Source organism: Molossus molossus, unplaced genomic scaffold (assembly GCF_014108415.1).
Source record: "Molossus molossus isolate mMolMol1 unplaced genomic scaffold, mMolMol1.p scaffold_m16_p_6, whole genome shotgun sequence".
In the NCBI taxonomy this organism is placed as follows: domain Eukaryota; kingdom Metazoa; phylum Chordata; class Mammalia; order Chiroptera; family Molossidae; genus Molossus; species Molossus molossus.
The window spans coordinates 27,855,996-27,883,705 of NW_023425399.1; positions in this window are offsets into that span (position 1 = coordinate 27,855,996).

Genomic DNA, 27,710 nt, shown 5'->3' on the forward strand with positions numbered 1-27,710 from the left:
ATCCACTCATACCCAGGGCTTCTTGTGACAACTTAACACAAAGTGGCTCCTTTGAATTTTCAACCGACTGCTTATTTGGAGTCCATGGCAAGCCAGTACCGACACCTAGAACACCCAGAGCTCAATCGTCTTTTCCCTTCTTGGTTTGCCAGTTTCTCTTCTGCCGGTGGGCCCTGCAAGTTGGCCACCACTTGCCAGTCCTCACCTGTGACATTCAGTTTGATCATTGTTTGCTGAAGAAGAGGCAGGTGGAATCTATGTTCTCACTCAGGCCCCAAGGTGTCAGAGTTGGTTAGAATCCGCTCAAATTAAGATGTGTAGGTGTGTGTGTGTGCGCGCGCGTGCACACACACGCACATGCGCCTTTGGGTTAGATTTTGTTTGTTTTTTAAAAAGAATCTGGGAAAGTGACCAACAACTCTCTTTACAATTTTTTCCTAAAGGGGTACTTCAAGTCTCATTCTCCCAGCACGGGAAATGACGCCCAAGGTAGCTTGTTCCCCACTGACTTTATCTTCTGCTGAGCAAATACCAACTCCTCATCCATTTTCATAATGGCAGGGTGGGCTGTATGTGTTCCACAGGGAGGAATTTGACAGCCTCTGGGTGTCAGGAACACCTCACTGTTCTCTCAAACCCTTGAATGACCACCTTCCCAGGTGCGATGCAGATGAGTCGGTTTTGCAACTTAAAAGGGGGAGAGGGTGCCAAAGCCTTGACCCAAGGAAACTTAACCTGAAAAACTGAGGCTGCAGAGGAAGGAGGGGCTGTCAGGGACCCTCGTGCTGAAAGCTCTCAGAGCCACTGGACACCTGACCTTGGCACGGCTGGGGCCAGGGCACTGATGCCAAACCTTACGCAAAGAAAGCAGTGTAAGCACAAAGCAAACACCAGAGCAGGGTCAGAAGCATGAGCATCAGACCTGAAGAAGGATGGAACTGCAAGCACCAGGCCAGGCCAAGCCAGTCTTGGGTTCAGCTTCAGAGGAAGAGAGAGAAACCCCAAGGCAGGGGCTCTGAGTGGGGAAGGCCTCAGGGCCAGACCAGGAAGAGAAGCTGGGTACCTGACCAATGCCATAGCCTCTTTGTCCACATTTGGCACCAAGTCGGGCTCAAAGCAGGTATTCATTCTACTTCAGTCTGTGTGTCCACTGGCTGTGAGGCAGGGTGCCCAGCCACGTTCCAAAGGCAAGAGGGGAGGGGACTTCTGAGGAGGCCCCAGAGGTCCCCTGAGGGTCAGCTTAAGTGGACTAGCCTGTCACCCTGGAATGTACCAGAAGCATCCAACCAAAGCCTTTGCTGCTCCCCAGCTCAGTGCTGTGGCCACAGGAGACCACGGGGGACACAAACCTGAGAGAAGTTTCCCTGAGGCCATGCTGGCAAGGTCACTCCCATGACCCTCCCTCCCAATCCCTGCTTTTCTCAGAGTTGGCAGGATTAGGGCAAATAAAATATGGTTATAGATTCTAGTTAAACAAGACTTGCCAGTTTGTTGGGGATTTTTTTGTTTTTTTGTTTTTTTAACTGTGTAAGTTTATCTTACTCTAGATGCATTTCACAGGAGGAATATTGATGTTTCAGGACCAAGAATTTTAATTAAAAGTCTTTAAAAATGTTTTAAAGATGAATATTAATTACCTGTGCTTAGTTCACCTCAACCTCAAACCAGAAAGGACCATCTCAACCATCCCCTGGGTTTTAGGAGCACAAAGCACTACTTTCTCCGAGCCCAGCACTGGAGAAAGTGTTCTATGTGATACCAGGTACATAAAAGAACATGCATGTGATAGTGTGTATCTGCATGCACATGTGTGTGCACGTGTGTGTGTATGTGTAACATCAATGTAGTTCTCTCTGTCTAGGGTTTGAAGTGATTTTCATTTCCTATTTCACGTTTTTTCTGCACTTTATTTCTTTGCAATGAGTATTACTTTCATAATCAGGAAAGAACACAACAAGGGCTATTTCCATCTTGAAAAAAATAGATGGTGACTTCCTGGCCAACCAAATTATTCTTTATTTTTATCTCTGAGAGTTGTGTTTATGGATTGTTGAAATATAATGTAACTGGGCACCGTGACAACAGAAACGCCCGAGGTCTGTAGCTAGAGTCAGCTCCCTGAACTGCTCCCCATTCTAGGCGTTTCCCTCGGTTCTCTGGCCCGGGCCAGGTGCTCTCTCCCCTCCGCCCCATCCCTACAACTCTCCCACCCCCATCCTCAAGACATCATTTCATAATTTATTTTTAGACTTCAAAGTTTTTTTTTAAAAATTAGTTTTATTGAGGTAAGATTGGTTAATATCATTATATAAATTTCATGTGTACAGGACTATAATTCATTATCTGTATACTCTATTGTGTGCTCACCACCCAAAGTCTAGTTTCCTTCAGTCACCCTGTATTTGACCCATGCTGCCCTATTCTCTCCCCCTTCCCATCTGGTAACCACGCTGATGTCTGTATCTGTGAGTTTGTTTTTGTTTTGGTGATTCATTTGTTACTTTTTTGTTTTATATTCCACATATGAGTGAAACCATATGGTTTTTGTCCTTAACATGCATTTCCTTGGGTTGTCACAAAGGAAGAAAACGACCCTGAAGCCACTGAGCCTTGCTCATGAACGAAGGGAGGGAACTGCTATTCAGGTCATTCCGATTTTGTACCCACCAACAACTCTCATAGGTCTTCAGTCCTTTTTATCCTATTTCAAAAATATGAGATTCTGCTTATAATTTTACCAGGAAAAAAATTACATCCCTGAGCTAAACTTTAAATTGCCATTTTTTGTTCTGAGAAAGAAAAAAAAACACCCACATTTTTCTCTTCTGAGTATAGCTGGATCTGGTTTGTACCCCCAGCATCTCCAACCTTGATGTTCTCGAGGATCATCTCAGGATCCTGTCAGAGAGCAGATTCTGGTCCAGCAGGTCTGGGCTGGGCCTGAGCCTCTGCATTTCTGATGAGTGCGGGAGGGGGAGCAGTGCTGCCATCCTGAGACACTCTGAGCAGTGAAGCTGTGGCTCACACAGAGACATGCGGAAGGTAGAAGAGTAGGTGCCACACTATATTCAGATTTTACACCATTAGTTCTTGTATCTCTGTGTTTAGCCAGCTCTAAATAAAGCAATTAACTAATGCATACTGTTACTTTAATAGTATTAGGTAATCTGGACAGTATGGCTCACTGGATGAGCGTTGACCCACGCACCGAGAGGTCGCTGGTTCAATTCCCGGTCAGGGCACATGCCCAGGTTGTGGGCTAAATCCCCAGTGGGGGGCATGCAGGAGGCGGCCAATCCATGTTCTCTCTCATCAATGTTTCTAACTCTCTCTTTCTCCCTTCCTCTCTCTCTAAAAATCAATAAAGAGCCCTGGCCAGGTTTGGCTCAGTGATTAGAGTGTTGGCCCATGGACCAGAGAGTCCCGGGTTTGGTTCCCATTAAGGGCATGTACCTTGGTTGCAGTTTGTCCACGGCCCTGGTTGGGGTCGTGTGCGTGGTAACCACTCAATGTGTCTCTCTCGCATTGATGTTTCTCTCTCTCTCTTCCTCACTCTCTCCCTTCCACCCTATTTGAAGATAAATGCAACACTGTCCTTGGGTGAGAATAAAAAAAAAAATCAATGAAGAAAAATACTTTTAAAAAATAGTATTAGGTAAATAAAAGAGCCAAACTTAAGTGGCAGGATTATTGAACATCTCATCCCCTCAGTGGTCCAATCTCTGGCCTTTCTTAGAATGTTTATCTCTTCATTTAATCCTCACCTTACCTCTTTAGGGCCACATGCCTGCTACATCTAAGCAGTCTAGTGTGATTATTTGCAGAAGTTTCTTTAGAGCCGCTGTCACTGGGTCAAGTTCACTTATGGACTGTGTAATCCTAGGCATGCTGCTCAGTTCTCTGAGCCTCACTTTGTTTACAGGAGAAGGAGGAGAATAAAACCTACCCTACACAATGGCGATGACAGTTAAGTGAGATCCTGGCTCATGACAGGTTGCTTCACAAATGACAGTTGTTAATGCTAATAACTCTTGTGGCCGACTGCTTTCTGAAGTCTTAGGTAACCATGTGGGCATCATTTCTGACCCTGTAGCCTCTTCTAGGATAACTTCAGGCCCTGATCTCCTTTTTGTCTCTCTCATGCCCTCACTGTATTATCTCTACCAATCTTGATCTTGATGTTACCATGTGTCTGAGTCTGAGCTCGCCATGCCACTCAGAGAAAGGATAGAACACTCATAGTCAGACTCTACTAAGTGAGTCTCCATTCATTTCTACTCATATGCAATTACTTAGCTCCTTAAAGCAAAAAACAAAAACTATAGCTATTTCTAAGGATTGCATATTAATGTAGATATCCAGTAACTTAGGAGCCTGCAGTGATGAATTCCTTATTTGCTTACAAAAACAATTATTATTTATTCATTGACACTTTGTTTGTTGCCATGTTAACTGGATGATCTAAATACTGTGTGGAAGAGATTACAAGTACCTTCACCTGACATGCCAACCCTGTTCAGCTAATGGATAATGGTTGTTCCAGAGCTTGGTGTTGAGAAAGATTCTGAGCCTGCTTCCATCTGGGCAGGAAGTACCATGGGTGGGAAGTGCCATTGCCATCTCTGCTTTAAACCACAGGAGTTTCGTCCTTTCTTAACGCCTCAACTTAATCTTACCTTCATCTTATATTACAAAATATTGATGAAAATTTTTATTTCCTGGATCAATTTTGTAAATGTCATAGCCCTGACCTGATTGGATGCTAACTTCGATGAGAAATCCCAGTAGAACAAGAACTAATTTTCACACTCAGTCAATTACAGCAGGTCCTTGAATAACATAGTTACCTTCAAGATGGTTTTGTGTTATAACGTTGATGAGATGCTATAGGAACTTAATTCCTATTTATGTCAATTAGCCTCTGGTAAAATTGGTTTTGGGATATGTCTTTCCATTGAAGTTCCAAGAACCTATCAATAATGTTAAGTGAGGACTTACAGTATTAGTATTTATTCACTGAGTACCTACTCAATGCCTGACAGGTCCTGTGTTAGGTGCTCTCTTGAGTCATCCTAATAATATGGACCCCACCAGCTGTTTTTTCTTTCATATCAGTGGGGAGTACCTATGAATGCAGACAAAGCAACTTATTTTCCCTTTTCAGAGGTTCTTGGATTTCAAACATCAGAACAAATATCTTCTTTCTAAGAATGTTTGGTGAACCTGATTTCCTTTAAATTAAAAAAAAAAAAAAAAAAAGCTTCTCAAATGTACAAGTTCTCTAATTTTAAACATCAGAACAAATATTCTTTCCTAAAAGTGTTTAATAAGCCTTACTTTCTTTAAATTAATAAAAAAAAACTTCCCAATTTTTAAAAGTCTCTAATAAAATCCAGCATTTTTTATGGTAGAGGGAGAAATGGAGCTACCTTCCTGAAAACCAACTGTTACAATCCCAACATCTTATCACAACACACATTTCCCAAGACTAAAGAGAAGAGTAGGCTAGCCCTGTGAAAGTAAACTAACTCCCCATGAGGAAATACGCATTGGGTAGCTGCTGTCAGATGCACTGGACATAGCAGTACCCCAAAGGTGAGGAATGGGCTTTGAGATCAGCTACACATGCTTATCGTAGTCATTGTTTTGTTTTTAAACACACACACTCTTTATCTTGTAAATAGCCAACTGGAAGAAGTATCGAAGAGAGGATACAATTTTAACCACCAACAGGAGCCTTGACAGTCTTTGAACTCTGGGGTTTTATTCTTTGTTGGTAGCACTGTTTGCTTTGGGATCTGGGGGTGTCAGATGCACCATCTCTTTGAGTAGCTGGCCCAGTGCCTCATATCCTATGAATGGTCTATAACCTTTTCTCTCACCACTGTCTCCTTTCTTTTCTTTTCCTTTAAATGTATCTTTCAATTACAGTTGACTTCTAGAAGAAAACATACACGAAAAACCTTTTGACATTCATCTTTAGCAATTTTGGGGGGGGGGTGTAGATATGTCTCCTAGGGCAAAGACAACAAAAGCAAAAATAAATAAATGGGACTATATCACATTGAAAAAAGCTTTTTCATTACAAAGGAAACCATCAACAAAACAAAAAGGCAATCTACTGAATGGCAAAATATGTATATAAAGAACTCCTTTAATTAATTCCTTAAAATAGACAGAACCTTTCCCTTAATCACTTTCAATCATCCCTTGTGCCCTGTACTCCTAGCCCAGCAGGTCTATCACTCACTATGTTCCCTCCTCCCAGCACTCTGGCCTTTGCACAGGCTGCTCTCTCCACCAGGAGTGGTGTCTCCACCTGCAGTGCTCCTCACATGCCCACTCACCTCTCTTCTCCTAGTTAAGTCTTTCTCTTTCTTCAAAGGCAGTTAGATCACTTCCTCAAGAAAGCCTTTCCTGACTTCTCTTCCTATGGAATGATCTCATAACACCTACACCTCCCTTTTGTACAATTTTACGTGACAGGTAATTATTTGATTAATGTCTCCACCCACCACCAGACACAGGTGAGGATTGGCTCCAATTTTGCTCCTAATGGAACTACCAGCATCTAGTACATTTCCTGGGACATACAATGTGTGCAATAACTATCTACTGAGTGTAACCATAAAAAACATTTTTATTTATGAAAAATTTTTGTTATGTTTCACCTACAACTAGGTATATTGCAGTAAGTTTTTTTTCTGGGTTTTCAGTATGTAGGCTCAATTGATTAAATGATTGACTATTTCATGAAACTCAGTCTCCATCCCCAACCTTACCTGAGGTTCAGCAGACTCAGAGTTCCAACCCTCTAATCATGTGGTTGGTTTTTCTGGTGACCAGCCCCTTTCCAGATACCACCCTGAGTTTCCTCATTAGCATAACGAAGACACCAATGTCACTTAGAAAATCCCTAGGGTTTTTGAAGCTCTGTGCTAGAAACCAAAGATAAAGACCAGATATATTCTTTGTTATACCAAAGTTACAATGAAACAATGTTATTTTGTTCCATTAAAATTGGGAGAATTTAGAACACTTCATTGATGGTGGGGACAGGGGAAGAGGCCCTCTCTAACCCTGCAGTTGAGAGGTAAGATGGTCAAAACTTTTATTACTGAAACAACCTGACAATAAATGCTAAGAGTCTTAAAATGTTTGTATCTTTCACCCCAATAACTTCATGATTTAGAATCTATGATAAGGATTCAGAAGTACATAGAAAGATAAACCTAAAAAGATGTTCATCACAGTGTTATATATGTATTTGAGGGTGCAAATTATGTTTATATTTGTGAGTATGCAAAACAAAGTTTATTCTTCTATTATTGTTTATTAATTATTGTATTATTTTCCATATGAACAACTATAAACCAAGTTTTGCCTCACCCCATAGTTAATATTTTAATATCAGTTGATATTCAATATTATTTTATATTAGTTTCACGTATACAGCACAGTGTTATTTATTATATAAAAATTTCAAAATATAGCCCTGGCTGGTTTGGCTCAGCGGTTAGAGTGCTGGCCTGTGATCTGGAGAGACCCGGGTTCGGTTCCTGCTAAGGGCACGTGCCTCGGTTGCAGTTTGTCCCTGGCCCTGGTTGGGTCATGTGGGTGGCAGCCATTCGATGTGTCCCTTTCATGTCGATGTTTCTCTCTCTCTCTCTCTCTCCCTCCCACTCTATCTGAACAAAATATCTAAAAAATGTCCTCAGGTGAGGATTAAAAAATTTTTTTTCCTCAAAATATAAAAGTCCAGTGACAGAGTACAGGAAGAATAAATTATGGCAAATTCATACAATGAAATAATATACAGCTATTGAAAGTATTTTCACAACCCCGAAGCCACAGCAATCTTGAAAAAGAAGAACACAGTAGGAGGGATCATAATACCAGATATCAGGCTGTACTACAAAACCACTGTAATCAAAACAGCCTGGTACTGGCACAAGAACAGGCATATAGATCAATGGAACAGAACAGAGAACCCAGAAATTGACCCAAGACATTATGCTCAATTAATATTTGACAAAGGTGGCAGGAGCATATAATGGAAGAAAGACAGTCTCTTTAATAAATGGTGTTGGGAAAACTGGACAGCTACATGCAAAAAAATGAAACTAGACCACCAACTTACACTATACATAAAAATAAACTGAAAATAGATAAAAGCCTTAAATGTGACTCATAAATCCATAAAAATCCTAGAAGAAAATGTATGCAGCAAAATCTCAGACATCACACGCAGCAGAATTTTCACTGATACAATGCTTAGACAAGAGAAACAAAGGAAAAAATTAATACATGAAACTACATCAAACTAAAAAGCTTCTGCACAGCAAAAGAAACAACCATCAAAATGGAAAGAGAACCCACTATATGGGAGAACATAATTGCCAATGATAAATCAGATAAGGGGTTAATTTCCAAAATATATAGAGTACTAATACAACTCAACAAAAGGAAGACAAACAATCCAATTAAAAAACGGGCAGAGGACCTAAACAGACACCTCTCCAAACAGGACATACAAGTGGCCAAGAAATATGAAAAAAAAATGCTTCTCTAATCATCAGAGAGATGTAAATTAAAATGACTAGGAGGTATCACCTCACACCTGCCAGAATGGCTGCCATCAACAAATTATCAGACAACAAATGTTGGTGATGGTGTGGAGAAAAGGAGACTCTAGTACACTGTTGGTGGGAATGCAGACTGGTTGTGCCACTATGGAAAACAATATGGTATTTCCTCAAAAATTAAAAATTAAATTGGCATTTGACCCAGTGATCCCACTTCTAGAATCCTAAGAAGCTTGAAACACCAATCAGAAAGAATATATGTAGAGAGATTCCAAAATGGCGGCAGAGTGAACGGAAGCTACACAGACCATCTCCTAGGACCAAACTGGAATTACAACTAAAATAAAGACAAATCATCGGGAAAAAGCAACAGAAAAGCAGCTTGAGAGGACCATATAAACAGGGACACTGATTTGACCATGGCAGGATTGCGGAGGCACGAGAGGGGGGCTGGGAGCCCATGGACAGCAAGGTCTGAACTGTGAGCAGCACCCTCAGGGTTAAAGTCCCAAGCGGCTCCACAGCCCAGAGCTGGGACAGACTGAAATAGCCAAAACCGCTCACCTTGGGCTCCAACAGAGGGAGGGCAACTGGACTGGAAATGTGTGGGGACACTCGGGATTTGGAGGGCACTCATAGCTTTTGTTGAGTTGCAGCCACTCAGGGCGGTGGCCATCTTACTCCATCCCAGGGCTCTGGGGAGAGGCTTCAGTACCTCCCTTGAAGATTCAACCACACCGTGTGGGCCATTGAAATGCAAATTGAGGCTCATTAACAACTAGCATCTGCCCTACCCTCGGGAAATCCCCTTACTCTAAATACCTGAGGGAGTTTTTCATTCAACTGAGAAGCCAAGACTCCTCAAGTAACCCCGATTAATAGCCTTCAGGCAAAAATCAAGAGGATAACTGAACTTTCCTGGGCTTGCAACTCAGCCCAAGAGAAACTTGACAGTGGTGTTTAATGTGGGTCTTCCCTGACTCATCCAAACCCAGGAGAGGGAGCCACAAATAGCAGAATTCCAACACCCACAGGGAAAATTTCACAGGCTCCAAAGCCCACTGTGATAGCGAAAATAGTGAAACAGACAAACAAATTTCAAATGAAAGAACAAGAGACCTCTACTGAAGATGAGATAAATGAGGAGCAGTTAAGCAAGTTAACAGAAATGGAATTCAAAGCCATGATCTTGAGAAAGCTCAACAGCATGAGTAAGGACATCAACACTATGAGTAAAGACATAGAAATGTTGAAAATCAACGAATTGGAAATTAAAAACCACCAAGAAGAAATAAAAAATGATATATCAAAAATAAGGAAAACATTGGAAGGTCTAAACAGCAGAATAGAGGAAGCTGAGGACCAGATCAGTGAATTAGAAGACAGGGTAGAAAAAATCAACCAATCAGAAAACCAAAAGGAAAAAACAATAAAAAAACAGAAAGACAGCTTAAGAGAACTGTGGGACAACTGGAAATATAATAATATTCGCATTATAGGAGTCCCCGAAGAAGAAGAAAATAAGTAAGAGTTAGAGAATATATATGAAGAAATAGTGACAGAAAACTTCCATAATTTGGTGAAGGAAGAAGGCATTCAAGATCAAGAAGCACAGAGAGCCCCAAGTAAAAAGAACCCAGACAGGACCACACCACAACACATAGTAATTAAAATGCCAAAAATTAAAGACAAAGAGAGAATCTTAAAAGCAACAAGAGATAAACAACAGGTTACCTACAAAGGAACCCCCATAAGGCTCTCAGCTGACTTCTCAACAGAAACGCTATAGGCCAGAAGGGAATGGCATGAAGTAATCAAGGTCATGAAAAACAAGGATCTGAATCCAAGACTACTCTACCCAGCAAGGCTGTCATTCAAAATAGAAGGTCAAATAAATAGCTTTCCAGACAAAAAAAGGCTAAGGAAATACATTAGGACCAAACCAGCACTGCAAGAAATGTTAAAAGGACTGCTATAATTAGTAGAAGAAATAGAAATAAAAATACAACCACACTAAAAAAAAATGGCAATAAATAAGTACATATCAATAATAACCTTAAATGTAAATGGATGGAATGCTCCCATAAAAGACACAGAGTAGCTGATTGGATAAGATAGCATGAATCATCTATATGTTGCTTACAAGAGACCCACCTCACAACAAAAGACTCACATAGGTTGAAAGTAAAGGGATGGAAAAAAATCTTTCAAGCAAACAGAAAGCAAAAAACAGCTGAGGTAGCAATACTCATATATGATAAAATAGATTTCAAAATGAAGGTCATGACTAGAGACAAAGAAGGCCACTACATAACATTGAAAAGATCTATCCAACAGGAAGATATAATCTTGTCAAACATATATGCACCCAATATAGTATCACCAAAATATATTAAAAATCTTCTGGAGGACTTCTGAGGAGAAATCAACAGCAATACAATTATAGCAGGGGACTTCAACACCCCGTTGACATCACTGGATAGATCTTCTAGACAAATAATTAGCAAAGAAACAGAAACTCTAAATGAAGCACTAGACCAAATAGATTTAATAGATATCTACAGAGAACTACACCCCAAAACTACAGAATTCACATTCTTCTCAAGTGCACATGGGACATTCTCAAAGATAGACCACATGTTAGGACACAAACTAAATCTCTACAAGTACAAGAAGATTTAAATCATATCAAGCATCTTCTCAGATCACAATGGCATGCATCTAGAAATCAACTGCAACAAGAACATGCAAAAACATTTGAATACATGGTGGCTAAATAGCATGTTATTAAACAATGAATGGGTTACCAAGGAGGTCAAGGAAGAAATTAAAAACTTCCTGGAAACCAATGAAAATGAACACACAACAACACAAAATCTATGGGCTGCAGCAAAAGCAGTTCTGAGAGGGAAGTTCATAGCACTACAGGCCTACCTCAAGAAACAGGACAAATTTCTAATAGACTAACCTCACAACTTAAAGAACTAGAAAGCAAACAAAAAGAAAACCCCAGAGTAAGTAGAAGGAAGGAAATAATAAAGATCAGAGCAGAAATAAATGACAAGGAGAACAAAAAAACAATTCAAAGGATCAATGAAACAAAGAGCTGGTTTTTTGAAAAGATAAACAAGATTGATGGACCCTTACATAGACTCACCAAGAAACAAAGAGAGGGAACCCAAATACACAAAATCAGAAATGAGCCCTGGCCGGTTTGGCTCAGCGGTTGGAGCGTCGACCTGCGGTACAGAGAGACCCGGGTTAGGTTCCCGCTAAGGGCATGTACCTCGGTTGCAGTTTGTCCCCGGCCCTGGTTGGTTGTACGGGTGGCAGCCACTCGATGTGTCCTTTCACATCGATGTTTCTCTCTCTCTCTCTTCCTCTCTCTCCCTCCCGCTCTATCTGAACAAAAAATGGAAAAATGTCCTCGGGTGAGGATAAAAAATAAATAAATAAATAAGAAAAAAACAAAAAAAACACACAAAATCAGAAATGAAAGAGGAGAAATAATAACTGACACCACAGAAATACAAAGGATTGTTCACAAATATTATGAACAACTATAGGGCAACAAATTCGACAATCTAAGCAAAGTGGACAAATTTCTAAAAACACATAGTCTCCGAAAACTGGAACGGGAAGAGATAGAAAACTTGCACAAATCAATAACAGCTAAGGAAATTGAAGAGATAATCAAGACGCTCAAGTAAACAAAACCCCAGTCCCGGATGGCTACACAGGGGAGTTTTACCGAACATTCAAAAAAAAAAACTAACACCCATTCTCCTCAAACTATTTCAAAAAATTCAAGAAGAAGGAAGACTTCCAAACTCGTTTTATGAGGCCAGCATAATTCTAATTCCAAAACCAGAAAAAGACACTACAAAGAAGAAAAACTACAGGTCAATATCCCTGATGAATATAGACACCAAAATCCTAACAAAATGCTAGCAAATCAGATCCAGCAATACATCAAAAAAATTATTCACCATGACCAAGTGGGGTTCATCCCAGGGATGCAAGGCTGGTACAATATTCACAAATCAATAAATGGGATACACCACATAAATAAAATTAAGAATAAAAACCACATGATCATATCAATAGACACTGAAAAAGCATTCAACAAAATCCAGCATCCATTTCTGATAAAAATGCTTAGCAATGGGGGAATAGAGGGATCATATCTCGACATAATAAATGCCATATATGAAAGACCCACAGCCAACATCATACTCAATGGGCAAAAACTAAAAGCATTTCCCTTAAGAACAGAAACAAGACAAGGATGCCCACTTTCACCACTCTAATTTAACATAGTACTGAAAGTCTTAGGCACAGCAATCAGACATGAAGTAAAAATAAAAGAGATCCAAATTAAAAAGAAGGAAGTGAAACTGTCATTATTTGCAAATGACATGATATTATACATAGAAAACCCTAAAGACTCCATCAAAAGTCTACTAGACTTAATAAATGAATTTGGCAAAGTAGGAGGATAAAAAATTAATGTCAAGAAATCGATGGCATTCTTATACACCAATGATGAATTCACAGAAAGAGAAACTGAAAAAACAATCCCATTACCATCACGGCAAAAAATTAAGACACCTAGGAACAAACTTAACCAGAGAAATAAAGGACCTATTTGCAGAAAACTACAGGACATTGAACAAAGAAATAGAGGAAGATATAAAAAAGTGGAAGCACATACCTTATTCATGGATTGGAAGAATTAACATCATTAAAATGTCCATATTACCCAAAGCAATCTATAGATTCAATGCAATCCTCATCAAAATACTAATGACATATTTCACAGAACTAGAACAAATACTTCAAAAGTTCATATGGAACCAAAAAGATCCCGTATAGCCACAGCAATCTTGAAAGAGAAGAACAAAGTAGGTGGGATCACAATACCAGATATCAGGTTATACTACAAAGCTACTGTCATCAAAACAGCCTGGTACTGGCACAAGAACAGGCATATAGACCAGTGGAACAGACTAGAGAACCCAGAAATGGATCCAAGACATTATGCTCAATTAATATTTGACAAAGGAGGTAAGAGCATACAATGGAGTAAAGACAGCCTCTTTAATAAATGGCGTTGGGAAAATTGGACAGCTACAAGCAAAAAAAAATGAAACTAGACCATCGACTTACACCATACACAAGAATAAACTCAAAAGTGATAAAAGACTTAAATGTGACCCATGAATCCATTAAAATCCTAGAAGAAAATGTAGGCAACAAAATTTCGGACATCATACACAGCAGAATTTTCACTCATACATCACCTAAGGCAACAGAAACAAAGGAAACAATGAACACATGGGACTACATCAAACTCAAACGCTTCTGCACAGCAAAAGAAACAATCATCAAAATGGAAAGGCAACCCACTGTATAGGAGGACATCCTTGCCAAAGGTACATCAGATAAGGTGTTAATTTCTATAATATATAGAGTACTCATACAACTCAACAAAAGGAACACAATGAACCCAATTAAAAAATGGGCAGAGGAGTTGAATAAACACCTCTCCAAATAGGACATACAAATGGCCAAGAGACATATGAAGAAATGCTCAACATCACTAATCATCAGAGAGATGCAAATTAAGACAACAATGAGGTATCACCTCACACCTGTCAGAATGGCTGCCATCAACAAATCATCAAACAACAAGTGTTGGCAAAGTTGTGGAGAAAAGGGGACTCTAGTACACTGCTGGTAGGAATGCAGACTAGTGCAGCCACTATGGAAAACACTATTGTGTTACCTCAAAAAATTAAAAATTGAATTGCCATTTGACCCAGTGATTCCACTTCTAGAAATATACTCTAGGAAGCCTGAAACACCAATCAGAAAGAATATATGTACCTCATGTTCATAGCAGCACTATTTACAATAGCTAAGATCTGGAAACAGCCCAAGTGTCCATCAGTAGACGAATGGATAAAAAAGCAGTGGTACATATACACAATGGAGTACTATGCAGCTGTAAGAAAGAAAGGTCTCTTATCCTTTGAGACAACATGGAGGTACCTGGAAAGTATTATCCTAAGTGAAACAAGCCAAGTGGAAAAAGACAAATACCACATGATCTCACTTATTTGTAGAATATAATGAACATAACAGCCTGAGGAATAGGGTAGACCCAGAGACATGGAAGTAGGGTACAGACTGACAACCCTCAGTAGAGGGGGTGCTAGGGGAGGGAAGAGTTAAGCCGCAGAACTTATATGCATGTATGCATAACCAATGGACATGGACAACAAAGCTGAGGACAAGGTGGGGGGGATGGGGAGGAGGTTGTCAATGGGGTAAAAAAGGAGAAACATCTGTAATAAAGAGAAAAAAATAAAAAGAAAAAAATAAAAAGAATATATGTACCCCTATATTCATAGTAGCACTATTTACAATCGCTAAAATCTGGAAGCAACCCAAGTGTCCATGAATAGATGCGTGGATGAAAAAGCAGTGGTATATATACACAATGGAATACTATGCAGCTGTACAAAAGGAAGAATTTTTTGCCCTTTGAGATGACATGGAGGGACCTGGAGAGTATTATGCTAAGCTAAATAAGCCATTGAGAGAAAGACAAATACCACATGATCTCACTTATTTGTGAAATATAATGAACAAGATGGGCTCATGAACAAAATAGACCCAGAGACATAGAAGTAGGGATCAGACTGACAAACCTCAGAAGAGGACTGGGGAGAAGAGATAAACCAAATATCTTATATGCATATATGCATAACCTATGGACATAGAGAATAATACTATGAAAGGTGGGGTGGGAACAGGGAGAAGGGTGTCAATGGGGGAAAAAGAAGAAACACCTGTAACAAAAATTAATTAATTTAAAAAATAATAAAATAAATAAATAAAAGTATTTCCACAGAATGATTAATGACCAAGAAAAATATTTAAGCGTACTATTGAGTGAAAATAACAAGATTTAAAAACCAAACATACTATGGGAGGTAAAATTGTGGCTGATATTTTCCCGGGATTTCTGTAATGGTTTTATTATTTTTATAATCCGTAAAATGTCATTAAAAGAAAAATCTTGTTAAACCACTCAGGACCTAGTTGAAAACAACAGACAAGTTATAATTATACGTTATTCTTTCTCATTCATTATTACTTGGCACCAGCTCCTTTGACATTAATTTAAGAGTACAGTTTATGGCTGAGAACAATAAAGCTTCCAATCTTTCCAAATTTCACATAAATTTTCACAAGCTGCCCTTCTTCATAATTTGTTCCGATTAAGGATTGTGGCCTGCTATCTATCATCTCTGGCAGCCTCAGAGAAATATGCGCCAGCCAAGCATGCCTTCTGTGCCCTGGTCCCATCCATCCCTCTCAGCTCCGGCAGGCTGGTAAAGGGTGGGTAGATGATAAGCCCCATCACTCATTGCCTGCCTTTTGTCCCTAGAGCTCTGTAGCACATCTAGGAATCACTTCAGCAAATGACGAGCTCCTGTTGATGTTAAACTCAAGCCCAATTCAGAGACATAAACTTTTCCCCAAATTTACAGAAACAGAGCCCTTACTCTGCACTTTAATATTATCTCCCATTCCAGCCTTTCCAGGACTGTAACAGTCTACATACCATAATAACCACTTGTTTTCTGTTTCTGGATACCTGGCACCAGCCATTCCCAAAATCCCTCTGTGCCAGAAACCACCTTTTCTCCCTGGCCCCTCATGTCTACAGCCTCATCAATGTCTGATGTGCGTTATCCAAACTCCAACGCTACACAGATTTTTATACACCTAAGAGCAGGGCGACACTGCAGTTCACCTGGGGCAGTCTTGGCTTCAGTATGTTGTTCTAAGGTGGTTATTAACAGTGCCCCCCCTTTCCTCAAAAGCATCCCCATTTGAATAGCAAATTACATGTTGACCTATCTATAGAGGAAGTGTGTGTCCTTAATTTTCATAAAGGCCAGTAAAGATTCCCTAAGTAAATATCTCTAGGAAAGTTTTTAAAAAAAGAATTAGGTAGAAGAGAATTCTCCATCATAAATATGCTAAGCAGAGAAAACAAAAAGATGGAAGGACAAGTACTAAGGCTTGGTGAACTAACTGTGCAACTCCAAAGCAATGACAGGATACAGATTTTTGATCCTGGATTCTAGCAAGTAACAAAAACTGACTTGATTGTTGAGTCTTGGTAGGAGGAAACAGACTTACAGCCTCTTCCTTTCCTCCATAGTTCCGACACAGACGCTTCAGCTTTTGTTTTGAGACAGATTTGAGTTGGATCCACTCCCCAGCAAGTGGAAGCCTTAGTCTTTCTAGAACCGCCTTCCAGTTTTGACTACATCTTCAGAGCACAAAAAGGCTGCCAGTCCTGGCGACAGGAAGGCATTCACTCTCCAACTGTCTTCAGGCTGAGCTTCTTGTCAGCTCGGAGATAGACAAGAGGTTTGAGACCAGGAAGGACAAAGGGGGCCTCTGAGATGTCTGTGTAGAGAAGTTTGACCCTCAGCAGAGCTCGGGCTCTTGGAGGTGCCAGGCATGAGAAGGAGCAGAGCTCAGCCTAGTATTCACAATATTGTCTGACTGTGGGCTCCACCCCCCATTTTTCTGTAATACCTGGTATTCTCAATATTAGGGAAATTCTGCCCTAATTTCTCTCTCTTCTATTAAGTTTGGTTAAAATAGAATCACTGTTCAGCTGCTAAGGTGTTTTCTAGCCTCTGATGAAACCAGGGGGTCTCGTAACTTTTCTTCTAAACCAGTATTTATTTCGAGAAGCCACGTGGCCTGGAGCTGGGCACCATCTTTCCCTGGAACCTACTGGTGTCCCAGTAGCTGTCTCCAACAGTCAGACTCCCTCTATGTTCCTTTTTCTGTCATAAAGAAATTCGAATTGGTAATAGAATGAGACTTAAGACAAAAAAACATCACCTCTGCAGGGTGGGACGGTGGCATGGTCTCCACTTGGGGCATAGTAAAGGCAGAAACCAGGCGTGAAAGTGGAGAATCATGTACAGAGCAAAGGCGGTCCAGGATAATAGGGGGAAATGCCTGAGCCTAATACAGTGGCAAGCAAGCACTTTCCATGGCTTCACTGGTGCTCATCACTTACATGCTAGAGTGTACCAATGGCGATGGGCAGCATATGGCACTCGCACCTTAGGAGCCAGACTTTGGCAGTAGGGCTCCAGGAACTCAAAGGAATGAAGAGAATGTGGACTCTGGGATCCAAGAAGGTCACAGCTGTGTGAGTCTGAGAACAAAACAGGGCTTAGTTACCAGGAAGGAGATGAGAACAGAACATCCCCTTCTGAATCACTGATGTAGTGACACAGGGCTTTCTAAATCCTATCAGAACAGGAAAAGGACTGGCCCAGGGTCTGAGCAAGGCTGAGTCAATGACCTCATCTGAGAATGAAAAACTTGCAGTGGTAGAAAGATTACAACTTGGAAGCCCACATCTCTTTCTAGAAAAGCTACTAGATTCTGTTTCCTCTGTGGGAGGCACACTCTCAGTTTATTCCAAATACAAAGAAGGGTGTCACTCGTCACTCTGCGAAGAGTATCAGTTAGCCATTGATCTATTGCCATAACAACACCACATAACAAACAGCCACACAAGCTCAGTGGCATTCCACAATGAGCATTTGTCAGTCGGACTCCTGGGGTCAGGGAGGCTCTCGGCTGGTCTTGGCAGGGCCCACCAGGTCTGAGGCTGGCCGGCCTTGGCTAGCAATACTGGGGTAGGCATCTCTGCTCTGTGCGGGGCCTTTTGTGGTCTAGGTTCCAAAGTGTCACTGTCATTTCTGAACTTTCTGTCAGCCAAATTAAGTCACATGGTTGTGCTCAGATACACAAATGGTGAGGAAAGAGACTTCACCTGTTTAGTGAGATAAACTGAAGAGCTGTGTGGTGAAAACTGTGGGGAGAGGTGAAGAATCCGGGCTATTAATGAATTACATTATCACAGGGCTAATGACCTCAATGCCCCCTTGCTGATTCTGATCCCCAATTTGAAAAAATTAACCGGAGCCCGGCTGGTGTGGCTCAGTGGACTGGGCGTCTTCCCAGGGACTGAGAAATCCGAGTTCAATTCCCGGTCAGGGCACCTGCCCAGGTTGTGGGCCAAATCCCCAGTAGCGGGTATGCAGGGGGCAGCTAGCTGATTGATGTTTCTCTCTCACATTGATGTTTCTATCTCTCTCTCTAAAAAATCAATAAAAGCACATTTAAAAAATAAATAAATACATAACCAGAGCTTTCATTCCACAACTCGAGATAATGGTTAATGTATAAGTACTGAGTGACTATTTACCTGTGTGGCAATAAAGGCAGAGCTGGGTTTAACCATGAAATAAGTGCTGTAGGAGAAACATTCTTTCAGGTGCGGGGTTCTCACGTGTCCTTCAGACCCATCCTGGGAACCAGAGGGGAAGCGTGGTGCTTCCCTACAGCACAGGCCCAATAAACGATGCTGCCAATTACGTGTGCATCTCATTTCGGCATCACAGTTCTAGGAGGTTGCTGGAGCCTGAGAGTGATCTCCATTTCCTCCTGAGGCCGAGAGAAGCCGAGGCTGCCCAGGTCATGTTGCAGAAATGACAGTGCCCGGACAGGACCTGCTCCTCCCTGCTCCTCACCCTGGGTTCCCTCTGCCCTCCCAGCTGCCTGCTGCAGGCTTCACACACTGGTCCTGAAGCATCCTTGGCCACCCCTTCCCAGTGGCAGCATGTGGAAGTCTGTAGCACCCAGCTCAGCCATTTCCAGGAGGAGAAGTCTTCCTATTCTCTGCCAGTCTGGACAGAGCCCTCACATGCTGAGGCCACAGCTGGAATCCCACTGGCTGAGGTAACAGCTTTAGGAGCTAAATGAATGTACAGTGGAAGGCCTTGCTTGTCTTCAGGGGGTACTTATTTTATTTCTACTTGTTCTTGTGCCAGCTTCTCGGGCAACTGTTATGATTACTCTGGTGCATATTCAAGAGATGCTAATAACACTCCAGAGGAAGTGGAAAGCAAGATTGTGGCAGGCTGGTCACAGCGAGGATGCAGGGAGAAGCTCTGCTCTAGCTGCAGAAGCTATGAAACATCACCACTCACACCCCAGGGGAGGAAACCCAAGAATGAGAACATCTGGGAACTTCTAGGCAACAAAATAAAAATGTCATCACACTGTATCAATGGCCTGCAAAAAGGGACAGGCTGAGAAAGTCCGGACAAGAAAATCACTTGCAGTAGTGACAGCTCGTTCTTGCCACCCACAGACAGCTCTCCTGGCACCCATGGAAGTAGAAAGACATGTACACAGCCCCTGCTAATAAACAGATTTAGCGCTAGAACATTTATTCTCTAAGCCTCCTCTCTATTCATATGGTAATTTGCTACGTAGGAAAATAAAATGTTCCTTGAAGAAGAATGCCTGGACTCTTCCATCATATACTCATATGCATCTTCATTTAAACCTACCAGGTTTTCAGTGTTTGGAACTGACAGCACTCATTCTCACTGTTAGCAGGGTTGCTGAGAATTGACCTATAAGTTCCACCAGGAATTTGAATAAAATTCTCTTGTCAAAACATTGTCTGGGGACACACCAGTGAAACAACACTATGGCCATAGAGAGAACAGAAACTCTAGGGACATAGGGACAGCGGTAATCACAAAAGGAGTGGTGTTTCCCCAAGATGACTCAGCAGAGGTGGAATCCAGGTGTCCAGGCAAGTGGAAAAAGGCTTTTTGGAGAGCAGTGTTGTTCCACAGAACTTTCTGCAGTGACGGAAATGTTCTATACCTGTGCTGCCCGATGTGGCAGCCACTGGCCACATGTGGACATTACGCACTTACAATGTGGCTAGTGGAACTGAGGAAGTGAATTATTCACTTTAAAAATGTTTCAATGAACTTACATTTGAGTAACCATGTGTGGTTGGCTAATGGCTACCTTAGTGGACAGTGCATTTTCAGAGTTTTGCTTTCTCTACTAAAATGGATTTTCTTCTGTTGCGTTCGCCAGTGTTTCTTGTGTCCACTTAAGCTGCTTGGAGGGCTCGGCTGTGCTCTTCTCCCGCTGTGGCAGGGGCTCCAGAGTGAGGGGTAGATGGAATAGCTGTCCCTTTGGAGGCAGCTAGCTTAAGGGGGTGAACCTCTACATGGGACAATTTCGGACCAAGCTTGAGGGGCCTGAAGGCCATGGTAGTTGCACTCCTGGTCCAGAAGGAAAAAGGGAAGCTGAAAAAAAAGATTTCTAGATTTTTGAAGTCTGCCTTCATTGGAATGTGTCCTTTACAGACAGAAAAGTGAATTGGCCTTTTGAGGAAGGAGGAAAGAAGAGTTCATAAGTGTGTTACCCTCACAGCCGGAGGAAAGGAAAGGGAGAGAGGAAGAACAATGTCAATCAGAGGAGCTGGGCAAGGTCTTTCAGAACACAAACAGATGGGTCAGAAAAGCTGTTCTCTCCCATGACTTTCTACTCTAGGAGAAGTGACCCCCTGGCTTCAAGATGATTCTTATGTAATTATGTGTAATGTGCTTTTGATTAACCATCAAAACAAAACAATAGAATTGCAGGGAAAACTTGGCCACTGCCTGAGATGAATTCTAGGGTTGCTGAGCCTATGTCTCCAAAGAAGACACAGCCAAGAGCCCCATGTGAAGTCCTGTTGGAAGAGGGTCTGTGGAGACAATTCCTAGCACTCCATAAATGTCCCAGGAGGGGAGAAATGTAGAAATGGGAGACTGGAGAAAGGACACAGTACAGTAAAGGACACTCATGCAGTAAAGCAAAGACTCTTAGATGGGCCCCCAGGTTGTGGTGTTTCCATGGTGATTTCCAAAGAAGTCTACCAGTACCTGCTCAAGGAGGCATTTATGTGACAGCTGGTAGCCTGGTTGGGCAGCTGGGGCATGAAACCTATGACCAATGCTATGGAGACAGGACTTAAGAGAGACACAGGTATAGAAACAGTATCTATTATATCCTTATTTATTCCTCCAGAACAGTGCTGATTTCAACTGGTCCCAAGAAGCACCTTAAAGCCACATCCTGTGGCTCTCAACCCAGTCACAAACTTCCTTAGACAGTTTGGTCTCAGGTTTAACAGAACAATATTTTATTTCTAAACAGATCCCCGAGTTTAATATATAATTGGGCTCTCCTTCCAAGTCAGTGGCAGGATAGAGGGGTTGATAACATTGGCTGTTCATTAGAAAAGAGAGAGAGAAAGATGTTGGATTTCTACTTATCTAACTGTAAGAGTTTAGTCAACTGCAAAGTGAGGAGAATTGTTCATATAAGACCACCTTCACTCCTGACAGCAACAGTAAGTTTGGGTTGTTCCCAAAACCATCCCCAGTTTTGGTCTAGTAGGACTCCGTAGAAGCTATTATACCCATGGTTACAGTTTATTACAAGGAAAGAAAATAGATTAAATTCAGCCAAGGAAAGAAGCTCATAGGGTGTGATCTGGGGAAATAACAAATGCAGAGTGTCCATTGACCTCTCCCTGTGGAGTTAGGATGCATTAATTTTTCAGTATCAACATGTGACAATACCACAGAGTATTGCCAGCCAGCAAAGCTCTCTCAGGCTTTGGTGTTACAGATTTTATGGGGGCTCCATTACATAGACATGATTAGTTGATTACCCATGTGGTTAATTTCAGTCTCCAGGTTGACTGAGACCATGTGACCCAAAGCCCTTACCCTAACTCCCCTGGTTGATCTTTGTGGCCTGGCCAGTCTCCACTCTAAGGTTTGTCCAGTCTCTACCATAAATCAAACTATTAGACTGTGCAGTCTGATCACAGGCTCCCAGACAAACCAAGACACTCCTATCAGGCATGACATTCAAGGGCTTAGGGATTACCTCCCAGAAGCTGAGGCCAAAGGCCAGACCTCTTTGTGGCAAGGTTAAATTCTTTACTACACATTCAAACATAACAATAAATTCCAAACGGCTTGAAGATCTAATTATGAAACAGATGAAAGAACCAGAAAAACATATGAGTGAAAGTTTTACAATCCTGGAGTGTAGAAGTTCTATTTAAGTATGTCATTAAGTCTATAAATCATAAAGTAAAATATTAAATGCATAACACTAAAAAAAAACACGACAAATAAAATGAAAAATAATCAACCAAGAATGCATCCACATTATATTTAACAATTAATAAATTGATATAAAAGATAAATAATGTATTAGAAAGTACACTGTAAATATAATTCACAAATAACAAAAAAAGTAAATATAAATATACACAGTTGATAAACATGTTTTAAATACAAATATACACAGTTGATAAACATGTTGATTAGTACAAACTTTTGGGAATACAGTTATGTAGAGCCATTAAGTGTAAGATTTTAGCCCTGGCCAGTTTGGCTCAGCGGTTAGAGCGTTGGCCTGCGGTCTGGAGAGACCCGGGTTCGGTTCCCGCTAAGGGCATGTACTTCGGTTGCAGTTTGTCCCCGGCCCTGGTTGGTCGTGCGGGTGGAAGCCACTCGATGTGTCCCTTCACGTCGATGTTTCCCTCTCTCTCTCCCTTCCTCTCTCTCCCTCCCACTCTATCTGTACAAAAAGTGGAAAAATATCCTCGGGTGAGGATAACAAAAAAAAAAAAAAAAAAAAAAAAGATTTTAAATGATATCTTACCTCTAAGAATATGGTTTATAGAAATTGTTCCAAGCTCATATATGTCTCTTCTATAAATCACTGTTTGCACAAAAAGTAGACATAGGAAACATTCTTTATGTAAGTGTCCAACTTACATAAACAAATGCTATGCTATAGTCTATACAATAATGAGGTAGGTTGATCTCTATGTACTAACATGGAAAGGAATCCATAAGATAGTCATTGAACAGGCAAGTTGCAAAAGAATATTTATAGCCTGGCCAATGTGGCCTAGTGGTTGAGCATTGCCCCATGCACCAAGAGGTTGCTGGTTCAATTCCCAGTCAGGGCACAAGCCCAGGTTGTGGGCCAGATCCCCAGTGGGGGGCATGCAGGAGGCGGCCAGTTGATGTCCTCTCTCATTGCTGTTTCTATCTCTCTCTTTCTCTCCCTCCCTTTCTCTCTAAAATCAATAAAGAAAATAAATTTTTAAATTATATTTATAACCTAATTCTGTTTTTATATAAAGTAACTAAATGTATATAATTTATACATGTATAACAATGAATGCACACATCTATACACACACACACACAGAAAAAAACAAAGACCTAAGTTGTTACCCCAAGATGGAAATGGAAATATAGCTTTCCTCTTTTATTTCACATCATATGATTTTTAAAAATTAATTAATTTATTTTTTTTACAGATGTTTCTCACATCATATGATTTTATTTGAATTTGTTTCAGCAAGTGCAGGTATATGTGAGAATTTTGTAATTAAACACGTATACAGAGCAATTTTGTGCTGTGTCAACTAGGCTACACTGGAACTGCTTCCCAGAATCCCCCTCTCTGAATGAATCTGGGTTAGAGTAGGCTAAAAGAGAAGTTTGCAGGAAATATGAAAAGAAGAAGTAAATCAGTGGCCTTTATTCTCTGAAAGCTATCGTGGTCAGATATAGTGAAAAAGACTGGCGTAAAGGTGCTGGTGGGTTCTACATTGTCATAACTCTTCCCTACCCAGCGTCCAGGTCTTCTTCCCACCTAGGGCCCTGCTGATAGCACCCCAGGTCTTCCCTCCCAGACAGAGCTCCGACCGCAGAGGCTACGAGAGGCAGCAGCCTTCCATAGACTCTCTACTGTCCCTTTGCAACCCTTCCCTGGCAGCTGGCATGCCTGGTTGGCTTCCCCACCTCCCCTGCAAGCTCCAACATGCCCTCCCACTCCAGTGCTCCAGGAAGGCTGATGGAAGATTTTCACTGACTTTGCAACTCCCTTTCCTGGGCCTTTACTTTCCTACCTCCTCCCACCTTTGTGTAGATTTAATTTCAACATAAATCTCTTATTTCATAAATTCCTACTGGTTCTGTTTCTCTGATTGAACCCTGACTGATACCACATATGAATATATATGTATATATACACATGTGACATATAATGTGAGGAAATTTTTCTGATGGGAAAGTTGAGTTCAGTTTTCCCCTTAGAGTCTCTTGTGCTATCAGCCTGCTGCCCCTAGGGCTGGGTTGCTCCTCTGTCAAACCCTGGCTCACTTGGGAACAAAATTCTCCTCCTTTTAGTCCCCTCATTATGCTCAGATAGCCGGAAATATGAAAAAAAAAAAAATGCTAACTCCTAAGGGAAATAAGCAGAATACTCACAGAATCAAAACAAAAAAAATTCCAGAGAAGGCTGTGATTTCACCAGAGCTAAATTGACGTGAGGGATTCTTAGATTCTGTCATACATTCTGGATTTGGTGGCTGTCATTTTAAAATCCTTTCCTAGAAATGCCTTTCTTAGACTTTTAGAGCCATCAGAATACCAATAGGAATAAAGTAAAGAAGAGGGAATAAATATTTCAGCTTTGCCTGCCATGTGTTGGGTACTTCACTTGCAAACATCATCTCATTTAATCCTCACAACCAACTGTGAGGTAGATTTTATTGTTCATGTTCTAAGAAAATAAAATTGAGGCTCTGAGATGTTAAGTACATTTTCCAAAGTTCTCCAGGAGAAAAGCCGGGACTCAAGGTAGTTCAGTTTGATTATTAAACATGTGCTCATCCAAATGACATGCTCTTTGAGCTAAAGATTCACTCCTAAATAAATAAATAAATAAATAAATAAAGATTCATTTCAGCTGCTTTCTGAATCAGTCTGCCACTGCTGCAGAAACGAACAACCTGAAGATCTCAGTGGCTTGCAGTAATAAACACTTTATTTCTCGCTCACATATATGTGGGTTGCCTGGGTTCAGCTGAGTTCAGATGGGCTCAGGCTTCAGGTCTGGTCAAGGTCTCTTATGTGTCTACAGCCGGGTACTGAGCTGAAGGAGCAATGCTGACTTAGGCATGCTCTTCCTATGGTGGGTAACAGGTGATAAGAGGACAAGTGGGAACTTGCCATGTTGCTTAGAGCCTAAGCTCAGATCTGGCACACTGTCACTTCCACCTACATTCCATTGGTCCATAGCCAGTTGGTCCCTCCCACTCTATCTGAACAAAAAATGGAAAAATGTCCTCGGGTGAGGATTAAAAAAAAAAGAAAAGTCCACTCAGGTTCAAAGGAAGAGAACATGGACCCCCATCAGTTAATGGGAGGAGTGTCCATGTCACATTGTAGGAAGTACATGTGGAATGGAATATATTATGGTGGCCATCTTGGGAAAATGTAATCTGTCACAACCACATAATAGTAATTCATGCTATCAAATGTGTGTGTGGGGGGGTGCATTATTCTTCCTCCACAGATCAGTAAAGAATGGCCACAATAATTATAGTAAGTCTTTCAACTCCACTTATGGAAATGGAAAATCCTTCCTTCATATGTATCATAGGAGCAGCCATACTCACACTATGTTTACAATGGACTGGACCAGAGCTATGCACGCGATCCAGGTCATTCCCAAATAGATTCCACTTTGGTCCGGGTGCTCTTCTAAACTGAGATGTAAACTGGGGAGCTACTGGCAGTCACCATTTTCTCTCCTCCAGCCTAGAAGAGAAAGTCAGCCTATCATGAGAAACAACAAACAGAAACTAGGATGTAGGGCTAAGAAAAAGACTTTCTAGCTCCCTACAGCATTCCAGCTCCTGGTCTTGGCCTTGCCTGAGGCTCAGCTGTCTTCCTGCCTTTGGGTTTTTCATACACCTTTGTGCTCCTCAGGTTAAACCCTGTTTCTGCTGAAACTAGCTGCAGAGGGTTTCTGTTACCTGCAAACACAGGAGTCTTACATTCCATAGAATCATTTTAAGATCCAATACCATTGTATAGTAAAAAATTTATGACATTTGAAATAAAATCTTGTGCATAAATTGGATGCTTAGTTAATTTTTTTAAAAGAAGCCCCAGGGAAGGGTGGTGGTATCAGAACACATTTGCTAAACTCCTCTTCCTGAAACATATTAAAATGAACAACAACAAAAAACAACCTAAACTATAAAAGGAAACTCCATATATTAGGAGACTACAGAAGAGTCACAGCCTCATTCCACAGATTCTTGACAACTGGCAGATGCAGTGATATCTAGACCCTGTCAAAGGGAGACATGCTACAGACAGTCTGAAGTAGAATCCCTGATTTTGAGAAGGGTGATGTATTCACAAGGAAAGGAATGGGTTTTTCAGGGCCTTGTGTGTGTTTCTCAGCTTGGGAAAGTGGGCACTGTAGTAATGGCTTGGTTTGGGGGACCCACAGCCTTTGCTACATGGACTTAGGGACCATTTATATGCTAAATGGGATACTAAATGATGGATTACATATTCTTATGTTTTCCCCACCTTTCCATCTGGTAGAAAGAAGACAGAAGTTTGAGATTCCGCTTTGGAACTCTGATTGGAGTCCAGAAACAGAGATAAAAATTGCTGACCCATTGACTAAGAACTGTGAACCATCATCCCTTGTGTGCTGCTATGACCTTTTGCAATAGCCTCCCACCTACTAAAGTGAGGGGAAGGTAGCTGAAATCATAAAGGAGCCAATCTCATCCCACCCACACTGCAGCTCAGACACAAGACATAACTTGCCTTGCATCACAGGACTGAACAGATTCAGCAGATGAAGACTTAAGTTCAGTATATCCACCTGGCTGCCACCTGACCCATCAAACATTTCCCACCACTATCAAGGCATCTACGCCAAGACAACACTCTGACAATAGCTACCCTGCTAGCTCCTGTTCTAAAGGGTCTTTACAAGCAGGTCCTAGGTGAACTTGGAGGCAGATTAGAGAAAAATAACATGGCCTTAGACCACAGACAGAGGACTTTGTGTAGGATTAGAAATGCAGGGAGGTCTAGCGAGTCATAGGTTTTCTCATTGAGAATTTTTGGAAAATTCTATGCACAACTCCAATAATTATTTCAAGGGTAGTGTGGAGAAGGAGGGCTAATATTTGTGAAGTCTATTTGCCAGGCATTCTGCTACATGCTTTACATTTATTCCTTGCTTAACCCTTCCTGGTGGGTGTGGGTCCAAATATTCCTATTTTATGAATAAGAA